Here is a 10,884-nt window from a genome sequence, read left to right as displayed (position 1 = left end):
ACACTTCTTCAAACTCGGCTCCATGCTACAGGGCCCACGGCTTCTGTCCTACTCTCGTGAGGACTGCCGGCAGACTCCTCGATTTCGTGAGGTCCGAACCTCTACAGGAAATTAATCAATATTAAGTCCTTTCAGCCAATCGGAATCAAGGGAAAAATGATGGTATTTTAATAGGTAATTCTCTGTTACCGCTAATAAAGTTTCTGTAACGTGCTGCGTCGTGGCAGGAGTGGTTTCGGAAAACACCAACTGTCATGGTAAATCACAAAGCCTTTAATCAGCCTTCTATGCTCCGGCCACAACGCGTTTAGGAGGACTAGGGGAAGACCGGCCTACACCTCAAGGCTGGAGAATACATCCTTCCTGGCTCTGGCAGACACACTGGCCACATGACGAGAACACAGGAACGGACTAGAAATGATATGTTGCATTTGCACCCTCACATTGTGGATGATTAGGTTATTTGGTGCCAAATCGAACATGTAAAAGGTTCTGATGGATCACTTTCCTATTCTTAATCAACATTCTGTTCATCGGTCATCTGTCTAGTTGACGTCCCTACGAGAGTCTGACGGTGCTTTCTCCCTGCAGTAATACCAAACGACTGTACTCTTAGCAACCATAGACGCAACGTTCTCTGGCGTATACTTACATGGTCACCTAATTATGTCTCCAAGTGTATTCTAGCACTGCGCCTATTATCATCTTCCCAATGAGATTAATCTAACAACGAGAAACGAACATGCTTCTGATCAAATATCATCCCAGGCAGATAGCTGGTAGACCAACAGAGGGGGAAAAAAGGTAAAACCAAAAAATACTTTAATTGATCTACGATAAGGGATGCAGTGGCTATGGATTAAAATTTCTTGGAGAGACAAAGCATCCAGCCAATTTTTATTTACCTTTCCTTATGCCGAGATATGAACTTTCACCCATATTCAGTTGGCGCTAACTATGTGGATGACTTGTTCTGTTAACGCATGTATATTCGTACCACACGCTGCTGTGTTTTAGTTTCAATGGCCCATACAAATGCAAAAAGGAGTTGCAAAAAACAGAATAAGAAGCAGCTGCAGTGTTCAAAATGTACAGATTTCAACTGATGACTGAGGACATTGTAGTGATCAACATTACGTCAGTATTTATTGCATTTACAGACAAATAATTATAACTATTAAAAGCAGTATGTTTTTGGCCTGGATAGTACCTCCAGGTAAGTGTGGACACACAAACTATCAATGTTTATTTTCCCCTGGGCAAAAACTGTTACTCTATACTGACAGGCGTAGTGCACTTCCTTGTGATACATATTAAGGTACCTACGATCACAATATCTGTACCTACACCACTAGAGCGTTGTACGAATGTATTACGGCAGCTGGAGATGGATGAAAGCCAGGAATGCATTTTGGCATAAAGGTGTACAAAAGGAGGCTAGTTGCAGTGTTTCTTCAAGAGACAGAATACTTGTCATGACATGCCTATAATGTTTCTGGCTGATTTCGCTTGAGGCATGCTTCAATGTCAACTACGCAGAAATCTACACCATCATCTCCTCCGTTAGCTATTTTGACGTGTGCTTATAATTATAGATAATTCTTTCCCTCACATCTTTTCTCCCTCTTTCCTTTCTGTAAACCTCTACCACCGGAAGATGTCCTATTAACTGCACCCAGCGAAATTTGCGCCTAGAAAAAGTAGAGGAAAAATCCACTTATCCCATTGTCCAAAATCTGCAAATTGCACGTCAGATGGACGAACCGATAGCTCTAGTGGGGTACTCACGAAGACGGCTGGAGAGACACGAACAGGAGCTGTAACACTATGGTTTTTGTCAGTTTATTTTCTGTCGTTCGCAATTTAAAAAATCTTACTGATGACTGGGTCTTCAAAAGCTACAATAGAAAACATAAAAACCGAATTACCAGCACAGAATTTAAAAATCATATCTCTTCTTCATGACAAAGAGAGATATTTCATAGCTTCTCTTCCCACACCTGACGTTAGGTGAGCGTGACTAAAAAACATGGAAGTTTTTCTTTTTAATTATAAGACTCATATTATTATTATTGTTATCATTATTGGCAAGTAGAAGATAAATGAGCATTTTTACAATTGTTTATTAAGTAAGATATACTTTAGGAGGACAGAGTATGCACCATAAAATAACTCACATAATAATAAATAAAAATATTTAAGGTGACAGTTCAAAACGTTTTTATCATATTTAGGTAGTTCAAAGCGTTTTTTTTTTTCATATTTGGATAGAGTATGCATCATAAAAGAAGGAAACGTCTGACTTAAACGTTAAAACAACTAGAGCCAATAATATATATGTATTTGAGAGGCCTTATCGTAGATGGGCGATGTACTTGACGACAATATTATAGAAATGGAAGAGGATGTAGATGAAGATGAAATGGGAGATACTATACTGCGTGAAGAGTTTGACAGAGCACTGAAAGACCTGAGTAGAAACAATGCGCCGGGAGTAGACAACATTCCATTAGAACTACTGACGGCTTTGGGAGAGCCAGTCCTGACAAAACTCTACCATCTGGTGAGCAAGATGTATGAGACAGGCGAAATTCCCTCAGACTTCAACAAGAATATAATAATTCCAATCCCAAAGCAAGCAGATGTTGACAGATGTGAAAATTACACAACTATCAGTTTAATAAGTCACAGCTGCAAAATACTAACAGGAATTCTTTACAGACGAATGGAAAACCTGGTAGAAGCCGACCTCGGGGAAGATCAGTTTGGATTCCGTAGAAATGTTGGAACACGTGAAACAATACTGACCTTACGACTTATCTTAGAAGAAAGATTAAGGAAAGGCAAACCTACGTTTCTAGCATTTGTAGACTTATAGAAAGCTTTTGACAACGTTGACTGGACTACTCTCTTTTAAAATATAAAGGTGGCGGGGGTAAAATACAGGGAGCGAAAGGCTATTTACAATTTGTACAGAAACCAGATGGCAGTTATAAGAGTCGAGGGACATGAAAGGGAAGCAGTGGTTGGGAAGGGAGTGAGACAGGGTTGTAGCCTGTCCCCGATGTTATTCAATCTGTATATTGAGCAAGCAATAAAGGAAACAAAAGAAAAGTTCGGAGTAGGTATTAAAATCGATGGAGAAGAAATAAAAACTTTGAGGTTCGCCGATGACATTGTAATTCCGTCAGAGACATCAAAGGACTTGGAAGAGCAGCTGAACGGAATGGACAGTGCCTTGAAAGGAGGATATAAGATGAACATCAACAAAAGGAAAACGAGGATAATGGAATGTAGTCGAATTAAGTCGGGTGATGCTGAGGGAATTCGATTAGGAAATGAGACGCTTAAAGTAGTAAAGGAGTTCTGCTGTTTGGGGAGCAAAATAACTGGTGATGGTCAAAGTAGAGAGGATATAAAATGTAGACTGGCAATGGCAAGGAAAGCGTTTCTGAAGAAGAGAAATTTGTTAACATCGAGTATAGATTTAAGTGTCAGGAAGTCGTTTCTGAAAGTATTTGTATGGAGTGTAGCAATGTATGGAAATGAAACATGGACGATAAGTTGTTTGGACAAGAAGAGAATAGAAGCTTTCAAAATGTGGAGGTACAGGAGAATGCTGAAGATTAGATGGGTGGATCACATAACTAATGAGGAGGTATTGAATAGAATTGGGGAGAAGAGGAGCTTATGGCACAACTTGACATGAAGAAGGGACCGGTTGGTAGGACATGTTCTGAAGCATCAGGGGATCACAAATTTAGCATTTGAGGGCAGCGTGGAGGGTAAAAATCATAGAAGGAGACCAAGAGATGAATACACTAAGCAGATTCAGATAGATGTAGGTTTCAAAAATGGTTCAAATGGCTCTGAGCACTATGGGACTCAACTGCTGAGGTCATAAGTCCCCTAGAACTTAGAACTACTTAAACCTAACTAACCTAAGGACAACACACACATCCATGCCCGAGGCAGGATTCGAACCTGCGACCGTAGCGGTCGCGCGGTTCCAGACTGTAGCGCCAGAACCGCTCGGCCACCAGCGGCCGGCATGTAGGTTTGAGTAAGTACTGGGAGATGAAGAAGCTTGCACAGGATAGAGTAGCATGGAGAGCTGCATGAAACCAGTCTCAGGACTGAAGTCCACAACAACAACAACAACAATCGTAGAACATTATATAGACCACTGGTATCGGTCTTGCTTTCTCTCCCTCAGAAGAATGTTTGTGGTTGCTGTCATTCGGATGGCTGCATGAAACCAGTCTCAGGACTGAAGTCCACAACAACAACAACAATCGTAGAACATTATATAGACCACTGGTATCGGTCTTGCTTTCTCTCCCTCAGAAGAATGTTTGTGGTTGCTGTCATTCGGATGGCGGCTCGAACAGAGCTGTAGAACACCTTACTGCGGCCGTACGGATTGTTTCCGTTGGATGACGTTTCTCAGGGTACAGGTAGGAAGTGACTTGGCTAGCAGGTTGTTTCTAGCAACACTTCGCCCAAATTTTATACATTTACGTACACAATGTGATCTAAGGTATCCGGCATTCCCTAGAACATACGTTTTTAATATTAGGTGCATTGTGGTGCCACCTACTGCCAGGTATTCCATATCAATGACCTCAGTACTCATTAGGCATCGTGAGAACAGAATGGGGCGCTCAGCGGAACTCACGGATTTCGAACGTGATCAGGTGATTGGGTGTCACTTGTGTCATACGTCTGCACGCGAGATTTCCACACTCCTAAACATCCCTAGGACCACTGTTTCCGATGTGATAGTGTAGTGGAAACGTCAAGTGACATGTACAGCACAAGAGCGTACAGACTGACCTCATTTGTTGACGGACAGAGTCCGCCGACTGTTGAAGAGGGTCGGAATGTGTCATAGGCAGACATCTATCCAGACCATCACACAGGAATTCCAAACTGCATCAGGAACCACTGCAACTACTATGAGAGTTAGGCGGGAGGTGATAAAACTTGGATTTCATGGTCGAGCGGCTCCTCAAAGGCCAAACATCACGCCGGTAAATGCCAAACGACGCCTCGCTTGGTGTAAGGAGCTTAAACATTGGACGATTGAACAGTTTAAAAACGCTCTGTGGAATGACGAATCATGGTAACGGTGTGGGCTTGGCAAATGACCGGTGAACGTCATCTGCCAGAGTGTGTAGTTTCAACAGTAAATTCGTAGGCGGTGGTGTTACAGAGTGGTCGTGTTTTTCATGTAGGGGGCCTGCACCCCTCGTCGTTTTGCGTGGCACTATCAGAGCACAGGCCTATATTGGTGTTTTAAGCACTTTCTTGCTTCCCACGGTTGAAGAGCAATTCGAGGATGGTGACTGGATCTTTCAACACGATCGAGCACCTGTTAATAATGCACGGCCTGTGGCGGAGTGATTACACTACAATAACATCCCTGTAATGGACTGCCCTGTACAGAATCCTGACCTAAATCCTAAAGAACAGATTTGGGATGTTTTGGAAGGCCGACTTCGTGCCAGGCCTCACGGGCCAACATCTCCTCAGTGCAGCACTCTGTGAAGAATGGGCTGCCATTCCCCAAAAAACATTCCAGCACCTGATTGAACGTATGTCTGCGAAGTGGAAGCTGTCATCAAGGCTAAGGGTGGGTGGGTCAACACCATACTGAATTCCAGCATTACCGACAGAGGGCACCACGAACTTGTAAGTCATTTTCAGCTAGGCATCGAGAGACTTTTGATCACATAGTGTATCCCCAGCATGCTGGGGTTGAGCAATGCGGGGTAGCCACGCGGAGGTACTCGCGCGATCTACGGCGCCTTGCCACTGTACGCGCGGCTGCCCCGTCGGAGGTTCGAGTCCTCCCTCGTGCTTGAGTGTGTGTGTTGTCCTTAGCGTAAGTTAGTTTCAGTTAGATTAAGTAGTGTGTAAGCCTATGGACTACTGATAACCGGCCGGCCGCGGTGGTCTAGCGGTTCAGGCGCACAGTCCGGGACCGCACGATTGCTACGGTCGCAGGTTCGAATCCTGCCTCGGGCATGGATGTGTGTGATGTCCTTAGGTTAGTTAGGTTTAAGTAGTTCTAAGTTCTAGGGGACTGATGACCTTAGAAGTTAAGTCCCATAGTGCTCAGAGCCATTTGAACCATTTGTAACTCTTGCGGTACACAAGTCACACAAGTGGAAAGTTGGTCTTGAAATCAATAACTGCGATAATAGATACATGTGTTCATCGCTGTCCGTCAGATCGAAGACTCTGGGTTTTGGCGTATTGATTTCATAGCTAGTTAACCATTTGTATTACTGATGTAACACAAGACTTACATTTATGGCTGATTTGACTGCTGTGAGGCAAGAAACACATTTATAGCTGATTTCATTATGGACAAATTGTCTGAGACTGGTCATCAATAAATAAATGTTCTTCCCGTGCAACTTAATACGATTTTCATAAACTTTTTGTCATCACATATTTATGTATGAGCGCAAATATCACTGGGCTCAGTTTTCATGTATCCCCAGCGGAATGCTCGCAAGCGCTGTTCTCCAACAACAAAAAAGTAGCATCAGTACTGGACAACTGTCCTTGCTACATACACACCTAGGCAAGTTTGTGGCTAGTATTGTTTAGTACAGGAGTGCCCAACCTTTTAGGTTACCTGGGCCACAACGGAAGAAGACGATTATTTTTGGGTCGCGCTAAATATACTTAACACTAACAATAACCGCTGAGAGTGGGAGGGGGGAGGTTAAATGGGGGCAGGGAGACAGTTGGAATAGTTAAGACATGCTGTAATATAGAATTTATTAATTTATCACCGGTACTGTATATTCAGAAAAAGCAAGGTGGCATTAATTTGGCATTTTGTATATGAAGTTGCAGGAAGAGGCCGTGCCAACGATTCTGACAGGTTGCCCAGTTATAAGAACGAGATTCTGGGGGATCAAGTACAGCACGGGCGGCAATGTTAAGGACAGGATGAACCAATGAAAGTAGAATGTGCCAGGAGTTTCAAACTGAAAATATTTAATTTATCATAATTTGACATAAACGGAATTTTATGGATTTTTTTCCGATTGTGTGATAGATGCGCGCTTCTGAGGCCGCACTGATACATGCTTTGGGCAGCACGCAGCCCGCGCTGTTTGGAAAACCCTGGACTTCCGTGCGTAGTGTGCAATACTGCCCGGCTGTAAGTCTTCCGTATTCTCGGGCCGTTCCCTCAGAAAGCAAACGATTCACAATTTCCACATTACTTCACCTCGCTTCTAAACGTATGCGTCGGTGAGTAATGTTTGGAATGGCGTTCGAGTCACGCAGAAAGAGAAGAAAAAGCGGAAAAGTCTCAGCGCACGGGGAGCTGATGGGGGTGGGTCAGGGGAGGGCGGTCACTGGGTTAGCAGTGGAAAGAACTGCGGCGGAGGTCGCCGAATTACCAGCGAGGCACGCGCCGTACAAACGGCCAGCCGCGATCCTCTTTTTTTCCCTTTTCTCTCTCTCTCTTTTTTTATTCCCGTTAAAGAGGCTATCTCTGAAAACAGGCAACTCGCACACTTATTTCCGCTTATCTGTCTCGACATTATACACATAAACGCCGGCGTAATGCGCCAGTTGCCAGACACAGAGGGGGGCATAAAAAGCGAGAGGGAGGAGAGTGCCGGGAAAAGCGGCTGGCGCGAGAGTGTTGGCGGAGACAGAGGAGCAGCGCGCGGCCGCTCGCCTCGGGCCGGCAGCAATTAAAGAGCCGTGAATGAGCTGGCCGCGATGAAAGCACGCCGCGCCACACCCAGCCACGCCACGCCACGCACTGCCAGCCTGGCCACTTGCAGCTCCGCGTAAACAACGCGGCCGGCCTCCCGCAAGTGGCAGGTGGCTTCGCGTGCAGCTCCACCAGCTGCCGGCGACCTGCCCAATGGTTCATCACTGAGTCACGACCACCACAGAAATACACTGGCAGAAAAAATGACTTGCACCAGATAACCGAAAGTTGGTAGGCGCGTTTGTACATCTGAAAGATGACACCTGTTCAAATTTCGCGCTAATCGTATAAGAGTGGCGCTACAGTATGAGGATGCAAATTAGGATTGCATTAAATACGCGCTCTAAAGGCCATAATCGTTAGTTACCTTTTAGATCGGATGTAGTGAGTTCATGTTAGTCAAGAATGCGTTTAAGGCGACAAAGACGCCATTATCGACAGCTCACTTATTTGAATGCCTGTCTTGTGACTAGGGCATCCCGTCAGGCAGATCATTCGCCGGGTGCAAGTCTTTCGATTCGACGCCACTTCGGCGACTTGCACGTCGATGGGGATGAAATGATGATGATTCTACATTCTACATTTATACTCCGCAAGCCACCCAACGGTGTGTGGCGGAGGGCACTTTACGTGCCACTGTCATTACCTCCCTTTTCTGTTCCAGTCGCGTATGGTTCGCGGGAAGAACGACTGTCTGAAAGCCTCCGTGCGCGCTCGAATCTCTCTAATTTTACATTCGTGATCTCCCCGGGAGGTATAAGTAGGGGGAAGCAGTACATTCGATACCTCATCTAGAAACGCACCCTCTCGAAACCTGGCGAGCATGCTACACCGCGATGCAGAGCGCCTCTCTTGCAGAGTCTGCCACTTGAGTTTGCTAAACATATCCGTAACGCTATCACGGTTACCAAATAACCCAGTGACGAAGCGCGTCGCTCTTCTTTGGATCTTCTCTATCTCCTCCGTCAACCCGATCTGGTATGGATCCCAAACTGATGAGCAATACTCAAATATAGGTCGAACGAGTGTTTTGTAAGCCACCTCCTTTGTTGATGGACTACATTTTCTAAGGACTCTCCCAATGAATCTCAACCTGGTACCCGCCTTACCAACAATTAATTTTATATGATCATTCCACTTCAAATCATTCCGCACTCATACTCCCAGATATTTTGCAGAAGTAACTGCTACCAGTGTTTGTTCCGCTATCATACGAGCCCTATTCAGAAAGTAAGCTCCGATTGATTGCCAAATTGAAACCACAGTGAACATCAGAAATGTTTTACTTGTAACAATTAGCTACACCTTTCAGCTACTTCTCTACGTAGTCGCCGTTCTGACTTAGACTTTTTTCATAGCGTTGTACCAACGTTTCAATAGCCTCATCATAGAAGGCAGCCGCCAGTGCTTTCCGCCAATTCTCCACGCTGGCCTACACCTCGTTGTCTGTGTCAAAATGTTGTCTTCAAAGACAGCGGTTCATGTGACCAGAGATGAAACTCAGGGGGAGACAATTGCGGACTGTATTGTGGGTAATCTCACATTTCCATTTGAAAGCGATGCAGGAGCATCTTCATTGCCCCTGCAGAATGCGGCTGAGAATTGTCTTGAAGAAGAAACAGCACGACAGCTATGTAATGTTAGCTGCATAGCTTCAGGCGAAATTTCTCACCAGGCCCTCGTACTTGGCGGCAGACACTTTTTTCTAGACATCTTTACGCACTCACTGCGAGCTCAGAAATGAGAAGAACGACGTGATGCTAACTGGGGTTATACTAGAGACACTACCCAACACATCTGTGCAAAGCTTTATCGGATTTTCATAGTCGTTTCCATTTCGCGACCGATCGGAGCTTACTTTCTGAACGCCCCTCGTATAATCATACAATAAAGGATCCTTTTTTCTATGTATTCGCATAGTCCCTCAGTGGAGAAAATCTCCGACCGAGCCGGAAAGCGACCATGAGCCCTTAGGAGTGACATTCTGTCTCGCTGACCACTCAGCTACCGGGGGCGGACACTTACTTTGAATAATGTCGTGCAATAGGGCTACGAGAAGCTGGATGGTCCTTCCGCGAAACTGATGAAAGGCTTGGCGGGAATGTAGCATCTGTTCATGAATGCTGGCATCGGTGGCAACGGAAAAGTTCGGTCGCAAGTAGACTGCGCTCCTGATGGTCGTGTGGCACTACTCACAGGAAGACATTCGTGTTCGGCATATAGCTATGATACAGTGTAGTACATTTCTGCAGCAGCAATTTGAGAAGCAGTTGACACGACAGTGACACAACGAACTGTTACAAATCGGTTACTTGAAGGACAGCACCAAGCCGGCCGGGGTGGCCGATCGGTTCTAGGCGCTACAGTCTGGAACCGCGAGACCGCTACGGTCGCAGGTTCGAATCCTGCCTCGGGCATGGATGTGTGTGATTTCCTTAGGTTAGTTAGGTTTAAGTACTTCTAAGTTCTAGGGGACTGATGACCTCAGAAGTTAAGTCCCATAGTGCTCAGAGCCATTCGAGCCATTTTCACAGCACCAAGCCAGACGCCCTGTATCGTGCATTCCACTGAGCCCAAACGACCGACGTTTGTGACTCCAGTGGAGTCAAGCGAGAGTGCATTGGAGGACAGGACGGAGGTGCGTTTTGATTTCTGATGAAAACTGGCTCTACCTCGGTGCCGGTGACGGCCGTGCGTTGGTTAGAAGGAGGCCAACTGAGGACCTGCAACCACCCAAACTGCGTGCTAGACACACTGGAACTACACCTGTAGCTATGGTCAGTGTTGCGATTTCGTATGACAGCGAGAACAGCCTCGTGGTTATCCCACGCACCCCGACTCCAAATTTCTACGTCAGTCTAGTGATTCGAGCTGTTGTGCTGCCTTTCACGTACAGAATTCCAGGGAGTGATTTCTAACAGGATAACAGTCCGCCCACATACTGCTGTTAAGCCCAACAAGGTTTACAAAATGTCGACATGTTGCATTGGCCTACTCGATCACCAGATCTGTCACCAATCGAGCACATATTGGACGATAACTCCAGTGTCATCCACAACCAGCATTAAACGTCCCTGTATTGACCGACCAAGTGCACCAGTCACGGAACTTCATCCCACAAATTGACATCAGGT

The sequence above is a fragment of the Schistocerca americana genome, chromosome 4, assembly GCF_021461395.2.
Source record: "Schistocerca americana isolate TAMUIC-IGC-003095 chromosome 4, iqSchAmer2.1, whole genome shotgun sequence".
Lineage (NCBI taxonomy): Eukaryota > Metazoa > Arthropoda > Insecta > Orthoptera > Acrididae > Schistocerca > Schistocerca americana.
This window is presented reverse-complemented; position numbering follows the sequence as displayed.